The sequence below is a fragment of the Tiliqua scincoides genome, chromosome 1 (genome assembly GCF_035046505.1).
Source record: "Tiliqua scincoides isolate rTilSci1 chromosome 1, rTilSci1.hap2, whole genome shotgun sequence".
Lineage (NCBI taxonomy): Eukaryota > Metazoa > Chordata > Lepidosauria > Squamata > Scincidae > Tiliqua > Tiliqua scincoides.
This window is the reverse complement of record NC_089821.1, coordinates 258,520,061-258,538,765: the sequence shown is the minus strand read 5'-3', so window position 1 is coordinate 258,538,765 and position 18,705 is coordinate 258,520,061. Positions and strand designations below refer to the sequence as shown.

Genomic DNA, 18,705 nt, shown 5'->3' with positions numbered 1-18,705 from the left:
TTGACATATTTTGAAGTTATACTAGTACCTAACTGAGCTGGTGATTATGATTTTGGCAGTCTAGTGAAGGGAGTATATCAGGGCCTCTCAAAGTGAGGCGTCGTGACACCCCAGCCAGAGGGCCCTGGAATCTGCCCCCTTAAGGGGGCGGAGGCAGGGGAAAGGCAGCAACGTGATCCTCAGCGATGCAATCCCCTCCACTTCCGGTTTTGCGAAGGCGGAGCATGATCACTGCACTTTCACTTTAAGAAAGCTGGGGAGCCCTGCAGACACTCGCACAGGGCTCCCCGCATCCCTGGGAGGCTGCTGCAGGGGATCCTGGGGATTGCATCGCTGCCTTCCCCTGCCTCCCGCAAGGACTTACTGTGGCTCACACTCCCCATGAGAGAATATATTGGGGTGCGGGAATATATTGGGCAATCCATTGGGAGACTGTGAAAAGGTTAGGAACCCCTGTTCTAAAGTAGTGGTTTTCAGCTGCATTCTTGGAAACCTTTGGATTCTATAGACGCCTGTTAGTAGTTCTTCAACAAGATAAGCATTAATGGTGGATGTGCTTCCCGGAAACACAGATAATCCCCACTGGACTACTGTCTTGTAGTGGGCAGTCGTTACAGCATGTTTGCTGTCAAATTCAAGCTCAAGGAGAAAACTGTGGGCATGCTAAGGGAATGCTCAATTCACAGGAGACAATGGTGTGACTAGCCCACTGCATGAACCAAGTGAACATTCTAGAATACTACCTGTCTCCAGATTTCTTTGTTGCCGTATATGGGAGTGTCATTGTTCAGGGAGTCCTCAGCAGACAAATGTTTGAAACAAGTTCATTGGTTGTACAAAGTGACATTTGATAAGGGAAGTCGTTAGAGTTTTCTGCCTCCTAGTCTGCATTTTGCCTTGCCACCCATCTTGTGAACTGTGATCTTTTCTTGACTGTTCATCTGGGTTGCCCCTGTCCGCTTCTTCTGATTCAAGTTGCCTGTGGGCTTGAATGCCAACAGCTTAATAAACCTGTTTGGAACTGCTGACAAGGGCTGGTGACCACCTGTATGGTGGAAGGCACTGTAAATGGTGGACTTCATTACACATTGTGAGTCTATGTTGTGTAGGCCAGGCTTAAATAAAAGTGCCTCATGTCCAAAGGTCCATAAGGAGACCTCTGCAAAATGCATTCCTTAAATGCAGTAATCCCTTTCCTTCTTCTGATTTAAATATCAGGCCTTCCTTTTTTGAATGCAAAAACTTGATTCTGAATCTAAAAGGAATGATTGATCATAGGAAACTGACTGAGCCAAGATTAAAAAAAAAAAGTATTCTGAATGTAATAGGAATGATCCATGTGAATAAAATTCCTTTGGTGTGCTTTCAAGCTGCCTGGCTAACATTTTTTCATACAAAATCATATTGCCTGCAATTTTCCATCTCAACTTACCTAGTTATTTAAATGAGTACAGCCTGGCTTTTTGGCTGAAAGCATACGAGAAAGAATATGCATACATATGAGTCAATAGAAAAAATAAATCACATTCCTTTATTTAGCTTTCGTACTGCTCATTAAACAATTATAGGGACGGTTTATCCTCTTTCAAGTTCATTTCTGCTGGAGAATTTGAATTGCCATTGGAATACCTGTGGTGAGAAGGGAAATTCTATCAGCGTTCAAGTTCCTAATCGAAAAGAATTTCAAGACTAGTTGCTGGCTTGGAGGAGTTTTTGTGGTGATTCCTGTTTGTTTCCTTACATTGCTTCCAGAACATACAGAGAGCTCCAAGAGGGGAAAAAGTCATACTGATTGGCTGAGTTCTGATCAAAACCTAGATTTGTGTCTTCCAGTGCAGCTAACATTTTACAGATGACTGGCTTCATATTAAAATTAGAGATGCACATAGATGGAGCTATCTGAGGATTAGAAGCAGCTGCAGATAGTTTCCAAAAGATTTGAGGGTTGCTTCAAAAGATGATTTCCCTGAAGAGTTGTCAATTGCACGTGTGGTATATGCTGACACATGGACAAACACAAACGTCTGTGGTGCTGCATGTTTATGCAGCAGAAAACTGTGGCCCATAACTGCACAGTCTATCCAGAATCAGACTCCAAGTTTCAGACTCCTACCTAGACTATGTATATAGTATCTGCAATCAGTGCTTTGGATTCTGGGTAATTTTAATAGGTAGCCCATGGATGTGTTTTTGTCAGATCTGGAGGTAAGCATGCTGGGATGGGTAGTCCAAGAGCAGCACAATCTGTTTCCAAACAAGCAGTTGCTCATGCAGAGGAACCAGGGCAGAATCGGCTGCTTGAATAGCACCTTACTGGCTCCTGTGCCCCCTGATTCCTGTTGGTATCTGCAGTACCGTGACTAACCATCTCTAGGGGTGGCACTGCACAGAGCAGGCCAATGTAGCACAGTGGGGCAGAATATCAGGTGATGCTAGAATCACTGAGACTCACGGTGCTTTGTATTTCATATTTGGTCCAGAAACCCAATTATCAGGAAAAAAGGAAAGGAGACACAGCCTGACGACTATATCTTATGCAAAGCTGCAAGCAGAAACTATCAGAGAGGATGGCCCAGTGATTTCTTCTCCTCACAGAGACGTTGCATGAGAATTGCAATGGGGAGTTGTAAACATAGGTATAGCACGTGGGCCTCACAGTTGGGTAGATCTGCACACAGGTTTCTGTGCAAAGATGTGCATACGGCATTAAACCCCAATCTACTACTGTTCATGTAAGGCAGCAGGCTGTGCAAATGAGGATATCTCATTTCAAAAGGTGATCAACTTTGTCGTCTTTGACGATCCTGTAACATCTGTTTGGGGAAGGAGCTGCTTGGAATCTGCCTGTCTCTTTCCTGTATAGTGATCAGCTCTGAATATTTGTTTGTTGGCTCACATGTCATGTTTAATACTGGTTCTGTTCCCCCACAAATCTGCCACGTGCAGCATTCTTTATCTGCATGGACACAACCAGAGAGGTGATACAGAAGGGAAAGAAATGCTGCGTACCAAAGACTTTTCTCTCATAGGGCCCACCCTTGCTGATAGATGCAATGTTTTTGAATGAGTAGATGAACGGGGGGGGGGGGTTGTCTGTGAGCACAGAAGTACGTTTCTTTTTGCTCCCTGTCTTATCCTTCAGGCAGCCCAATCCAGCAGGGCTGGTGCAGACTCTGCTGCATCCAGTGCAGGAATACAGGCTGCCTGAGAGCTCCTCAAGGGCAGGGGATATTCATCCTCTTACTTGAATAAAGCTGCAGCAACCTCTATGGGACTACCCAGATCTGTGCCAGGAATATCACATTGGACTTTCAGGACCAGAAGAGGGGATAGGATGTGGTGGTAGCTGCGCCACTATCCCCACCGCCCTCCTGGGCCTGGACCACCCCCTCCCTGTCCTCCCCCGCCAGGTAACGCCTCCTCAACCCCATTCTACCCTCTCCCATCTCCCCTCTGCCACCCTTGGAAGACCCTAGGTGTTCCAGCATGTACAGGCCTCTGAGTAACAGGGGCAGACTGGCTCAGGCCTTTCCACTGGTGCTGCTGGCCTCCACACGGCTGCAAGGTGCCTTACACCATGTTTGCGACAGTATGCATGCCATTTTGCCAGTGCTAGCCAGCATAGGGCTGGTCCATAATGCTTCTCCTGCTGGACCCAATTCCAAATATCGCAGGAACATCACCAATATCTATGAACAATGTGAAGCTTTGCAAAATAAAGTACACTAAAACCATAAAACAAACCTTTTAAATATTATAGGCATGTTATAATATATTTAAAAAATGACTACTAAAATTGCTTTTCTGCATAGCAGTAGTCTGCACAGATACTTTCATTACCTCCTATCTAATGTTTAGAGACATATTTACTAATCTTTTATTTTTCTTGGAAATGGACCATATTTTGAACAACTAAAATGAATTAGTAGCAAAACTCTACAGCAGATTGTATTGCACATAGGACTCACGTCCCAAGGAGTGTTATGAAAATGGAAAGAAATCTATACTTATGTTCCTGAAAAATTAGATTAACTGAGTCTACTTGAGTTGGAATAACTCCAGATTTTGCTATTCAAATAAAGCATACTCTTGGCAGATGAATTTCACTCTTCCCTTCATATGAAACCCTAGATCTAAAAGGCATTTAATCAATATTTAAGCAGTAACAGTTCTTTTTTTTCCTGGTTATGTGCAGCCTTATCAAGTGTCTTATTTTCCACTTGAAAATGATCTCTTACTTGCATTTTCCAATAGACTGAGATTTACCTTATATAGTATATGACACTGTTACGGCATATATCTAGTTTTAGAATATGTTTCCTCCTCTGCTTTTTTTTTAGCATCCAAGGCCCTGCTCTGTATTTCTTTCTGGATGACACTTGGAGGACGGTCATGAGAGACAGAGAATTTTCAGTTGTGGCCTCTGTACCTTGCAATGTCCTCCTGAGGAAGGCTGACCCTATCACTGTAGATTTTCCTTTCCATGGTAAACACATGATTATCCCAAGAAGCTTTTGGTGATTGGTAGCTGCTGTTTTTGATTATGTTTCTAGTGCCCCTGCTGTGTTTGGCTGATTTTTGCTTGTACTTTTGCTGTACTGGAGATTGGCTTCTATTGCTACTGCTTCGTTATGGTTCTTTGAAGATGTTTTAACCTAGTTTATAATTCTATGTCTTGTTAGCAGCTTTGGGTTCCTAGTAGCTTAGCTAGAGGGGGTGTGAAGCATTAAGTTTTGCACAGTGCCTCACCGCAGTATATAAGCAGCCCTCCATTTTGGAGCCATTTCAGACCGCTAGAACAAAATGGAAGTTTCTCCTCCGTTTTGCTCCAGCAGCCCAGAATTGCTCCGAAGGGGAGGAGGGGCTGCTTGCATGCTTTGGTGAGGAACCATGCAAAACTTAGTGCTTTGTACCCCCTCTAGCTATGCTACTGTGAGTTCCCTCGGAAAGAAAAGCAGAATAGAGATGATCCGATCCCACTGTGGATATAGGAACTAAACATCCTTATGTATGTGAAAAAACTATTTGTATGGGAAATGATTCCCATAGGGCCTAATAAAGCTTTCCTGTCTCCGACTAGTGTGCATTAGGCAATGACTGTGTGCCTAACCAGAGCAACAACCCCTGCCCACCCACATACACAATAGTGCTTCAGAAGCCTCACTCTTCTCCAAAACACTGGCATTCAGGCTACACTTACTGCAAATGCACTAGGGTGTGTTCTTCCAGTAAAGAACCAAAGATGTTTGCCATTGAAGTTCCATGTTTTCCAAAAACATCCACTTTTGATTATTCCAAATTATCATCTGGAAAAAAAACAAACAGATAGTTTAGGAAAAAGAGTCTTTTTTAGCATTCAGTTCTATCATGATGTACATAGGCAAAGATTTTTCCTGTCACTGCATTTATAGCCTTCATCCTCTGTAACTGCTCCTGTCATATCTTGATGGTTTTCTGGTTCCAACAAGTATCTAATGACTTGCTAAGATGGAGAAAGGTGAATGCAGGAAACTACCACATGAGAAGTCTTCTCAATAAACTAGAACAGTGATTCTCACACACTTTTTAGAAGCCCTAGAGACTGCGGCCTGATTTATAAATGCTGTGGCTATAATGGTGATTGGACAGCAGTGCTCCCTCCCCCAAGTAGCAACTTGTTTAACCCTTGATGCACATAGCCTAATCTGCCCTGTGAGTTCCAGGAATCACCAAAATAAGGTCATGACCCATTGGTGGGTCCTGGACCTACAGTTTGAGAACCTCTGAACTAGAAGAACCAAAGAAACTGTGGTTATGTAAATATTATCTTAAAGAGGGTATCCCAAAAGTTATGCATAGATGCATTTGTTGCAGGCTATAATGAAATGCATGCAACTGCAAACATTCAAATAAACACTCTTTAGGCATAAGTATAGAATCTTGTGTCCTTAGTCAACAGAGCACATGAATCAACTATTCCAGACAGCTAGGATGCATTCACAACTTCAGTCCATATCCTTTTGAGCTGCTCCTCTCTTCTCACACCATGGTGGTCTTGTGGCCCAACCAAATCTCTGGCAAGCTTCCTGCTTCTAATATATATTTTGAAAATCTTTAGCTAGTCACTCCTCTGATTTTCTCTTGGCATGCCGGCTGTTGTAACTTGCCAGGATATATGTTCCCATAGTTTTCCCTCTGCTCCTCATTTGGATAACCCTTCATGTTCCAAAGAGAAATGTCTTTGCTTTTTGTTTCTTTTTTTCAATATTGCTGTTTACATGTTCTCTCTTCTCTCCTGGCACATACCTCTTCTTTTCTTGGATGCCTCTTTCTTTTGTCGTGGCTGCCTCTCGGGTTTCATGTTTCTTTGATCTGAAAATACCTTTGATCACATTTCTTCTGTGCCTGTCGTTAGTTTTAACATGCCTTTGCGGTTTGCTGAGTTTGGTCCTTTTAAGTATGCTACAAATTAGTGATGGTTCATGGTTAATGTGTCAGGACTAGGCTAAAGACCTTACAAGGCTTCCTGCTATTTAAACCTGCCACAATATGGGTAGCCCAGCCATTCAATACATCAGCGGGACAAAATTAGTAAGTGGTTAAAGAGCTTGTGTTACCTGCAGTACGGTGACAAGTATATAGTTGCATAACTAATCAGACCTGCCCGCCTTCTGTGACGTGCCGTCCCCCTTCCATCATGCCACTTCCCCTCCCCAGGATGCTCATGGAGGCTCGGGCGGCGCACAGCCCAACTCGAAAAGCCTTCTGAGGCTTCTTGCACTGTTTTATACAATACTTCTGGTTTCCCAACAAAACCAGAAATATTGCTTCAGAACGCGTGAGACGCTTCAGAAGGCTTTTTGCACACTTCTGAGCACCATGCAGGGCTTTGCCTACCCACAGAATGGCTCTGAGAGGCAGGCAGCGTGGAATGGCATGGTGGGTAGAGGCGGCAGCGGTGGGGGCATGGCAAGCATGATGCCTGGGGCATTTGCCCCCTCTACCCCGACCCAGGGCCGCCACTGTGCATAACATTCATTATTAAATGGTAGGTTAGAAAATATGTCATTCGTGCAGCACTACAATGAAAGAGATGAACGCATCATTTGTTATGACTGTGACATTTGCTATTTTGCTGGTGACATTTGCTATTTTATCTGGTGTGCTCCCTGGGGCATTTGGTGGGCCGCTGTGAGATACAGGAAGCTGGACTAGATGGGCCTATGGCCTGATCCAGTGGGGCTGCTCTTATGTTCTCTTATGTTCTCTTATGCTTTGGGACTCACCCCAAGAACCCAAAAGTGTGTTTGAAGGTCAGGTGCATTGTGCCTTGCTTCTTCCTGAAAGCAAGGAGGAGAGAAGATGTCAATGACAACAGCACTAAAATGGTGGCCCTCTTCCAGGATTGCACTGCCATCCACCCACTGCCCAACTTGGCCAGCTTTCCTGGTTCTTCTTCCTCGCTCTGCTGCCCTGTTTTGAAATAGCACAGCAGAGTTTGGTGGGAAAAGGAACCAGGAGAAGCAAAATTGGAGTGGTGCTTCTCCTGGCTTCCTTGTTCAATGGTGTTTACTCTTAGGAATGTGTGTATAAAATTGCAACCCAGAGCTGATTCTAGTTTGAAGCCCTGCTAAAATAAAAAGAGCCACTGGAAAGAATTTGTTCTTTAATGTCTGCTTCTAGTAAATATGAGGAGAGAACAATCAGAAAAATATACACACATTTAAAGAAGCTAAATTCCAAGTTTCAGGGAAATTTTCCTTGTAGTTTTAGTTAAAGAAATATATGCAACGCAAGAAGACCCCTGCTGGATCAGGCAAAGGGCCATTCTAGTCCAACTTCTTGCATCTCACAGTGGCCCACCAGATGCCACAGGGAGCACTCAAGACAACATGATACCTGTATCTTGTTAGCACTCCCTTGCGCCTGGCATTCAGAGATAGGTTGAGGGGGGACATGATTGAGACATACAAAATTATGCAGGGGATGGACAGAGTGGATAGGGAGATGCTCTTTACACTCTCACATAATACCAGAACCAGGGGACATCCACTAAAATTGAGTGTTGGGCGGGTTAGGACAGACAAAAGAAAATATTTCTTTACTCAGCGCGTGGTCGGTCTGTGGAACTCCTTGCCACAGGATGTGGTGCTGGCGTCTAGCCTAGACGCCTTTAAAAGGGGATTGGACGAGTTTCTGGAGGAAAAATCCATTATGGGGTACAAGCCATGATGTGTATGCGCAACCTCCTGATTTTAGGAATGGGTTAAGTCAGAATGCCAGATGTAGGGGAGAGCACCAGGATGAGGTCTCTTGTTATCTGGTGTGCTCCCTGGGGCATTTGGTGGGCCGCTGTGAGATACAGGAAGCTGGACTAGATGGGCCTATGGCCTGATCCAGTGGGGCTGTTCTTATGTTCTTATGTTCTTATGTTCTTAGGTTACCTCTAAAACCCAAAGGCTGCATCTAGTTATCATGACTTGTAACCTGTGACAGACATTTCCTCCATAAATCTGTCCAATCCCCTTTGTAAGGCATCTAGGCCAGGTGCCATCACCATATCCTGTGGTAAGCTGTTCCACAGATTAATTACATGCTGGGTAAAGAAATGTTTCTTTTTGTCTGTTCCAACTCTCTCACCAACCAATTTCAGTGGACGTCCCCTGGTTCTGGTGTTGTGCCATCCTGAATAATAAAATTATGGTGTGTCTATTATTTTTCTCTAAACTATCTCTATTATTTCTCTATTATTTTTCTCTAAACTGGTTGGCAACCTTCAGTCTCGAAAGACTATGGTATAAGCCTACAGCACCCAGTATTCCCAGGCGGTCTCCCATCACAGTACTAAACAGGCCTGATCCTGCTTAGCTTCCAAGATCAGACAAGATTGGGCTTTTCTCTAAACTATCCCTTGCATATAGTAATGAGCAAAGAACAATATCCATGGCATATGACCAAGTCTTTCAATTATATAGCAGGAACTTAGTGCATTCCCACAAATGTGCTGGATGATCATCAGCGAGACTTCCTCTACATTTGGACATATAATTTTCAGGGGAAAAAATATATCTAGAACAAGAAAAACAGGTGGATGAATCCCTAGCTTGGGGGTTGAGAAATGAACTTATATATAGTTATTGTGGACAGCTGCAGGAAGAATTTCAGTGTTTCAGTGCCATATAGCTTGGTTATGTGATTACATTCCTTTCCAATAGACAGCTGTTATCCATCACTTGAACCCCCAGGCATCACACAATAGAAGGCAGAATTCAGCACAATTGATTTATTTATAAATTTATATCGCACCTTTCCCATTTTTAAAAATACTGCCAAAGGCCCAGTCCTATCCAACTTTCCAATGCCAATACAGCCGTGCAAACAGGGTGTGTGCTGCATTCTATGGTGGGGCGGGGGGTGAATCACAGAGGCCTCCTCAAGGTAAGGAAATGTCTGGTACCTTACCTTGGGGCTGCATTTCGGTGGCATTGGCATTGGAAAGTTGGGTAGGATTGGGCCCCAAGGCAGCTAACAATCTAAAAACAATTACAATAAATGTAATATGGATTAAAACTCAAACCCAGCAAAACCCATCCGACAGATCTCTCCCCTCCACTGTCACTGCTTCCTTAAAAAGCATGGGCAAGCACGTTGGGAACAGAAGAGGGCCTTCCTCATCCACATCCAGTCTACTCCACTGAGCTTATTTTAAAGCAGCAGGTGGACAAAGTGGAGGGGGTGGTAGTGAGAAGGAGGCCTGGCACTTTGGGATCATACTGCTTCCACTTTTCATGACCACTTCTCCAAAATAGGCTGGGTGGAGCATCTGTTCTAGTACGCTGTGCTAAGCCTGCTTTGAAGATGTGACCAGGTGGACAAGGAGCAGATAACAGTGGTGGAGGTCGGGGAGTCAAGACCTACATATGCTGATGAACATGCAAAAAGGAAAAAGGCCAGGGTGGACAATGTAGGCATTACATCAGGCAACATTTCATCCTTATCTGGGCCTGCGGCCAGGTCTTCTGAGCTGATCAGCTGCTGAAGTTCTTTGGTTCTAAACCCCAAAGCTTTGCATTGCTCAACCCATGACATGGTTTGTCCCATGCTGGACGAGACTGGAGCCAGGTAACAGTCTAGTCTTGCGTGTGGGATCCTCATTACAATAACACCAGGGACGATTTCCTCCTGCAGCTGGTGGGAAAAATTGCTGTGCAAACCACCGCAGTAATGGAACATTTTCTAAGCACCACTGATTTTTGTAATGCCTGAAATGCAGGTTTAAGCCATCAAAGGGAACATTTTGAAAAGGCAACTTTCCAAGAACTGCTGAGAATTATATCCTGTTTTTAGGCTACAATCAACCAATTAAGGATTACGGTGACAATATAATTTTCCTTGTTTCATTAGATGAGTCACTTGAGACCCCTACTGAATATTTTCAAGTGCAGAGCATAGTCGGCTCTCAGAGCATTTCATCATACAAAGTTATCCTAATCTTTTAATGCGTTTCGTTAGTTATTCTTTCTGCTTCACTCGTCTCATTAGCCATTCACTTCAAAAGATGATGCAGTGGCATTTGTCAAGGTTTTTCATCAGGAAGGGCAGGTCTTTGCTTGAAAGCGATTTTTCTCCCCCCACACTGTTTCACTGCAATGCAAAATACGAGAAGCTAAATCAAGTAAGTGTCCTTGCTAAAGCAGTAGAAGGTTAAAATCTTCTATTAGGTGAAAATTTGGCTGGTCAGAAAAGAGAATAGTCCTTAAAAGAAAGAAAAGAATGTGATGGTATTAAGATATTTCCATCCTGGATAATTACGTCCTGGTCGCATGCATACCAGTCATTGGCACTTGTAGACATTTGTGTCTGGTGTCTTTTTTTTGTGTCCCAGTCATTTGCATCCCGCTATAACTGGGCAACAAACCACATGTTAGAGTGAGCTGCTTACTTGGAGCTCTCCTGGGTTCTGTAATTCTGGCCCGCATCTGGTTGGAAAACAGGGACACAGTAAATCTTTACAACTTGTGCCTCAACCTTGCCTAATCACCACATTCCCAACATTGTCAGCGGTCATGGCCGATATACAGTTTAACCTCTGGGCCAGTTGCCATAATTTTTGTGTGTAAAAACCAGGAGAAAAGGACAGATTGTCCCAGATTTTTACTCAACCACTTATGGCGGAGTTTTGACTTGGTGCACATGCTCAAACTGCTTAGGTCATCCATGCACACTAAAGGACTAAGGCACTGAGTTCAGCCACAGCACGTTATTTGACATGCTGCTGGGTGCAGGCATGTATAGATATGGTTTCTTTAGGGTGACTGCTCAAAGGCTCTGATGAACTGAGTGGAACAGAATAACAGGAGACCAGCATAACAATGAGAAACTAGTGCCAGAGTAATGCATGGCGGCGATAACTGTGGAGCCTTCTGTCATGCTGCCATTCCCTTGTGGCTTGTATGTCCAAGTGCAGGCTTGGCTTGCCACGCCTGCCAATACCAGTTCCAGCAGCAAACAGCACAAGAGCCTTTCCTATTAGCACCACCCTTGGCCTACCAGAGTCTACCTAGCTCCCCCTCCTGATCCCCCCAGGCTCCAGCCCTTGGCCCTTTCCAAATTTTAAAAATTAACCTTCCTTAAGACAAATCACTTCTGCTTTCAAGGCAGTCAGGCAGTCTCTACAGCGCACAGATTGGATGAGATCACTAGCAATATATGAACTTGCAGCTATCTAACCTTGTCTTCACCTTTGCTGAATGAGGACTCAGAAGAATAGCGTTTGAAGCTTGGCTTATTTTTCCTGACATCTTAATTTCATTATATTTCTCCCTGTTTGGATGCTGTGAGAGAGAGAAAATGAGAGCAACTGGGTGGCCTTTCCTGTAAGGCCCATTATTATTCTCCAGGCTTCTTATCTCTCTTGACTCATCCTCTTTGCAGGCTAAATAAAAACAGGTCCTCTCCTCTCTCTCTGTACATGGTAGGGCCCCAGGCCAAAGCATTTTTGTTGCCCTGCTCTTGACCTTCTAGTGTTCTTTTGCCACCTCCTTTTTGAGAGCATCATTATCGGGAAGGGAGCAGCACAGCAAGCAAGTGTTAACTCCTCCAGGAGGAGGGTTCTTTCATGCTGTAGTTGAAATGACATCTGAATCATACTTTGCATTTCTATAATGCTTTTTGAGATTGCAAAGCATATTATCTTGATGCATTCCTTAGAAAAACTTTTGCTGCTGCTGCTGCTGCTACTACTATTAATAAACCTGCAAAGTACGTAACAGCCCAGTTGTAGGCATGTCTATTTAGCTCTACTGTATTCAGTAAAGCTTCCTCCCAGGCCTAAGGCTGCAATCCTATATACACTTACCTGGGAGTAAGCCCCATTGAAATCAATGGATCCTATATCTGAACAGACATGCCTAGGGTTGTGCTGTAAGTATGAATATTTTATTATTCCCATATGGTAGAGGGGGAGGGTTGAGGTTGAGAGGGAGTGGCTTGCCTAAGGCCCCTGGTGTGTTCATGGCAAGAGGTGAGATTCAAACTAGGGAAGTTCTGACTGACAGCTCAGCCGCTTAGCCACAGACATGATATGGGGGAACCATGACTGGACCTTCCAACATTATTATTTTTCTTCAAGAAGCCACAGAGACCTTTGATTTTCACTGGAGCAGCGACACAAAGGGAGAGGGGTGTTTAACCCTTTTCTTTATGCTGTTTCCCCAGTCTAAATCCCCCATATCCTAACCTTAATGTGCTGTCAAAATCAAAAGCCAACTTGGGGAGGGGGAGGGGGAAATATAGGCATGATTGAGAAAGAAAGAAGAATGATGGACTAAAGTCTCCCACCAGGGAATGGGAGGCACAGAGGCTAGTACATTACCAGGATAGCATTTGGCATGCCACCTCAGGCACCAGTAAGGCTTAGGGCACAATCCTAACCCACTTTCCAGCACCGACATAAGGGCAATGCAACTCCGAAGTAAGGGAACAAACATTCCCTGACTTTGAGGAGGCCTGCATGAGTGCCACCCAACTGTAGGATGCAGCACACATCTCATTGGCACCACTATGCCAGTGTTGGAAAGTTGGTTAGGATTTGGGCCTTAGTCTTGCCCTGGACAGATGATTGGGCATGCATGACCATAGCATCTGAAGCAAAGATCCACTTCTCTAAAGTACATTGGCAATGCAAGGTTAGCCCTTGTCAAAGTAACTTGGCAGGAGCCCAGTTCAGCTCATGATAATGCTGAGTTGGGATTAACTGTAGCCAGAGGTCTAATGGAGAGTCCTGAGCACTCTTCAGTAATTCAGACTATAAAGAAGCATCATTTTCTATGCCCGTCTTCAAAGTCCAAGTGGTGCACAGTTCCTCCAGAAATGGTCTTTACTACATAAATGCATAGCAAAATCTATGAGAACAGGGGAGTGTATGTACTGTTTTCAAAAATTTCAGAAATTCAGGAAGCTGTGCAGAAGCCAAGGTATCCAGGCCAAACTTGGGACATATATAGTGTCAAATTTGTAAGTCCTGCCAGTGAGCTGTCTTGGGGAGGTGGTATTCAGCCTGGATCATATCAAACATTTTGAACTTTTCATTTTTGGTAATCAGTTGTGCCAGGTTAAAAATCCTTGCTCTCAACCAGATTTGCCAAGCTACCTGTTTCCACTCAATTCTTTATAACAGTCTTAAAATAGGACTGTATTTAATTTGATTCGTCTCTTTTTCTTTTTCAGGATATGTTTATTTATGACAAATGAATAAGATTGATAAACAATACAAAAAACAGCTAGTAAAAACACAACTGAACGACATGACCAAATCTAATAACAAATAGAAAATACAATAAAATTATAAAATAACCAGAGATGGGCAAATCCAGTGCAGTTTGTCTCAAATCAAGTCACAAGTCTCCACCCTGTTTAACTCAACTTGCAAATGAGTCCTAATGGGCAGATTCTCCAAGTCACCCAGAGCGTTTTAATGACTTTAAATGACTCCTGAGTCTTTTTGGTTAAAAAATGTCAGCTGCAGCTAAAAAAAAACAAAACACCCCAAAGCTGCTGCTGGGGTTTGTGTGTGTATGGGTCTCTTTAAACACTCCCCTGATGTCCCCATCCCATCTGTAAGCAAGGCAGGAGGGGGTGGGATGAACTGTGTGAGAACAGGGACAGAAGTGGCAAGAGGGAGGAAGATCACGTGCAGCAGCTTGGAGGCTTACCAGTATGACCAAATAAGAAGAGCCCTGCTAGATCAGACCTCCCAACCCAATCCTTTGCAGCTCTACTCAGTAGTCCAAATGTGGTTGGTCATTCAATGAGCCAGCTGAAGCCATGCCATTTCTCTCCATGCTGTTTCTCCATGGCTAGGAACTGCCTCCCCCCTGCCTTCTTTCCTCACTGGTTCAGGGTAAAAAAGTTCATCTAATGATCATCCGTTTCTTCAGAGATGGACAAGAGAGCCTGCTCCCATCCCCCTTTCCCCCCCTGCCTCTTGCTCAATGAAAAACCAAAACATTAACCCTTACACTGCCACCTGGTTAGAACTTCCCTGCTGCTCACCCAGTCTGAATGCCGGATGTTATGTTCCCATGAGGTCTTTCACACCAAAAAAAGTAAGCAAGCACGCCCAGACACAGACAGACTTGAGTCTGCATGTGTGGGGGCTCATTTCCAAGTCAGTGTTATTCATTGACACACCTAACTCAAGTGTATATAAGTCAGTAAATTTCCCTTGCCCCATGTCACATTGCAGCAGCCCCAAAGAGGGCAAATCCAATCAGCCCAGAACTGCCCTGGGCTGCCCAGGAATGCCCCTGCCCCAAAAGGCCTCCTCCCCGCCTCTTTCCCCACCGCGTTATGCCTCCCCAGACCCTTGCGCTGGCCTGGAAAGACTGGTACAAACTTACCGAGCTTGGCGAGCCCACGTTGGCACAAGGAGACCAGTGCACATCTTTGCATTGGCCTCCCCAACTCCCAAGTCAGCACAAACGTGCCTCAAGGCACATTTGCAACAGTTCCAAGGCCCAAGGGCACATTAGAATTGTGCCCTATATGTCAAGTAAATATGGAGAGTATCCTAATTCACTATAAATTCCCTAACATCTAGTCCCATTATCAAGAAATATATGTCTCAGTCTGCACTTCTAGAATTCTTTTCTTATTAATTTATCATTTTGTTATTTAGACTCTTCTCAATAGTTTATTCCATTTCTCTCTAACCCTCAAATCCAGAAATCTTTTTATCATTTTTTTCTCTAGTATGCAAAAAGTCAATGAGTGGTTTCCAATTGTTCAAACATGTAACGACTTACTTCTCTTTAAGTACAATTGTTACTTTACCCATTTCTGCAAAGTCTATGCCCAAATTTATCTTCCCCCACTTTACTTTGTTTAACTTAGCCTGAGCAAGAGTTTTGAAGAATAAAAGGGCTTGCTGAAAGTTTGATATCTTAGTTGATGCTACTAAACCAATTTTTACTAGTTAGGTTAATTTTTTTCCTAACAGATCAATATAGCTACCTGAAACATGATGCAGAAAATTCTCATCTCCATCCTGGGCTAATACAGCAGGGAAGGGATATAAATCAAGAAAACTACAATACAATAGCACCTTTATTGACATATAATATAAACAGGAGACCAACTACTAATAAAATACTAATAAAATACTAATAAAATACTTAAGCATAAAAAGAAAAATAGGAATAATACAGGAAAAAGGGAAAAGAAAAAAGAGTTCAAGGAGGGGGGGATATTTTAATAATATGGGATAAAAAAAAACTGGCAACTGCTAAAGTAATATTTGCCTGATTATCACTTAGTAAAACAAAAATAGGATTGATAAATGGGCCAAAAGGGTAGCTTAGAAAGGGGCCCAAATACAGCTTCCTGAGTAGACAGTGCGCTGGACAGTGGATTAGAATATGCTCGAGAGTGTCCAGCTCAAGATGACAGAAAGAGCATAATCTGCAATTCCGAGGAATGCACGAAAATCTACCATGATGGTACGAGGAAGGAAAAATATTAAAACACGCGAGCATAAAAGCCCTTCTAAGAGAGGGATTTGTTAAGGTATCAAAATATTTGGAAGGTTGACCTGATAGAGGGCAAAAACCAAAGGAAAGAGGGGAACATACTGGATTAAGATCAGCAGACAGAATGGTAAATTCAGCTTCCCAAAGCCTAGTTTGAATTAGCTTATAGGCGCTGTTAATATCAAGGTCCGCTAAAGATTCCAAGGAAAGATCTAAGGAGTTCAATTTGGAATCAATTTTATAAAACCAGCTAGATAAAAATCAAGAAAACTATGCTGAGGAGGGGCAGGTTAAACCTGTTGGAGCGGCAACAGCAGCTAAGCAGTGCCCTCCAGTGTATATATTCTGCAAGTGTGTGCCTCTACCAGTAGGGGGGGGGGTTTGGTCTCTGGTTTAAGGGCTTGTGGGTCCCTCTCTCCCACTTTCTTTAGACCTCTCTTTGGGCTCTTTTGTCTCTGCCTGTGTGTTACAGTGACTGCAGTTATGTCCTTGTTACCGTAAAGTTCTTGCCTGACCCTCTCCCCCACCATTTTACAGCATGCAGCCCCACTGATGGAGGCTGTGCTGCATGCTGTGGTGGTGGTGTAATCTGACAGCCTGCAGGAAGTAAGTACACATCTCCAGGGTCTATGCATGCCTCTTCCCCACACCCTCTTTTCCTGCCCTTCCTCCAGGCTTCCTCCTTCTCTCCTCTCTCAAGTATCTTTTTACGACCTATTCAACCATCCTGTTCCTCCACCTTCCTCTTCCCTTTGCTGCCTTCCCTGCTTGTCTCCCGTTTCACTCTTCTTTTCTCTCCTTCCTCTACCTTTCCATTTGGCTCTTCTCTCTCTTTGTTACTCTGTTCCTCCATTCCTCTCTTGTCCACTCCCATCCTGCTGTCCTGGCTTCCTATTGAGGCTGATGCTGGCTCCCAGCCATTAGCCATCCCAGTTGACAACCAGTGAAGGAGGTGTCAGCCAGCTCTGGGCGGGAAGTGTTTGGTGGTGATGTCACTGCCAAGCATCTCCAGGGCAAATTGCAGCACAGCTTATTAACATAAGGCTGAAGGGGTACTGCAGCAAGAGATAGTCGGTCACAAGGGATAGAGGAGACATAAGGAAAAGGAAAACCCAGTGTATTTCATATTGTCAGGTCAGGAGTACCGCCAGTCCACCTCTTGAAAGGAGCTTTCAGGAAGCATATATGTTCCCCAAGCCATCCTACCCACGTCCTCAGACCCCCGAAGATGTGCTTCACAGCTGTGAAGCCCTTCAGGCTAAGTCCAACTGTCTATGAGGAGATACAAACATTTTGTCCGCTAGATCAGGGGTGTCCAAACATTTTGGCAGAAGGGCCACATCATCTCTCTGACACTGTGTCGGGGGCCAGGAAAAAAAAGAATTAATTTACCATTGAAAATTTGAATAAATTTACATAAATGAATATATTAGAAATGGAACTTATATGAATGAATAAAGGTCTTGCAGTAGTTCAAGGCCTATAAAAGGCCTTGCACAAAGCAAGGCCAGCCTTTCCTTCGTTGCCACTGCTGCATCACAGATGTGAAACAGCAAGTAGTGGAGGGAGCCCTTGTGAGAAACAGCTCAGGTGAGAAAACAGTTGTCCTCACGCTGAGACAGATGCATCGGGCCAGCACGGGCTCCAGAAAGTCTCTGGAGGGCCAGAGGCTCATTGGAGACTGGGGGCTCCCTAAGGGCCTGATTGAGAGTCCCCGAGGGCCACAAGTGGCCCCCGGGTCAGGGTTTGGGCACCCCTGCGCTATATTAATGTTCCAAGGAGTGAGTGCTGCCCAAGAATACAGAAATTGACCAAAACTTGGAAGGCAGGCAATACTATGCTTCAAGACTGCTAATGCCTATGCTGTTGCCTTTGGATCCACAAGGTAGTCTTCAGTTCAAAGTCAGCTGCCAGTTGGTATGTAACTATTTCATACATTTGAAGCATCTCCCGCAGCCGGAACCAACCCAGAGGTCAAAAGCAATGCTTCTTTCTGTTGATGAGCTATGACCCTTCACAAGGTCATAAGGGTCTGGACTGGAATGATAAATTTAAGCTTAAACTATTACAATGTGTGGGTGGTACAGAAAATCCACAAGGGTTTCTGGAAATAATGATGATCACTTATTTGAACAAAATGTGCAAACAGTCCTAGCATGGTATGTGTAATGCTGGAAACCTCCCACCAAAACCTTGATTTCGTTCTCTGCCATGCACAATATATTTAGACATCCCGTTTCCCATAGGGGAATGGTTTGGTAGAAGTCGACAAAACTATTCTGGAGGATGTTGTGTAAGTGCTGTCATCTTTGTTCTTTACATAACTGGCATTGCCAAGATGTCCCTGATGCTTGGTTGCTCCATAACTCACACGCTTTGCATACTTCACATGCTTTAACCACTGTAACTGCTAAGCAGTGTGCAGTCCCGATTTTATGCAGACTTCGGCATGCCTAAGTCTGTTGATTTCAGAAGCTTAGGCATCCCTGAGTCTGCATGGGATCTGGCTCGTAGATGGCTGTCCTTTCAGAAGTGTGCCTGCTAACACTGTCCAGTTCTCCTGCTAGTTTATTTTTTTGACAGCATAGCAGGGTGGATGGTTGTACTGCAAATGATGAGGTTGCACCCTATTACTGATAATGGTGCATAATTTCCAGGCCCCCTCCCTATGCGCCCATCTCGGTTCAGATGGTGCAGG

General features: G+C 44.1%; 1 long non-coding RNA gene across 1 annotated transcript; it reads right to left on the bottom strand.

Moving 5' to 3' along the window:
* Window positions 1–1,552: 1,552 nt before the first annotated feature.
* Window positions 1,553–11,838, bottom strand: LOC136636945 (uncharacterized). Its single transcript, XR_010793572.1, has 3 exons — window positions 11,710–11,838; window positions 5,201–5,306; window positions 1,553–1,629 (listed from the first exon to the last, which is right to left on the bottom strand). It is a non-coding gene; the product is annotated as an uncharacterized lncRNA (long non-coding RNA).
* Between the last annotated feature and the right edge of the window lie 6,867 nt (window positions 11,839–18,705).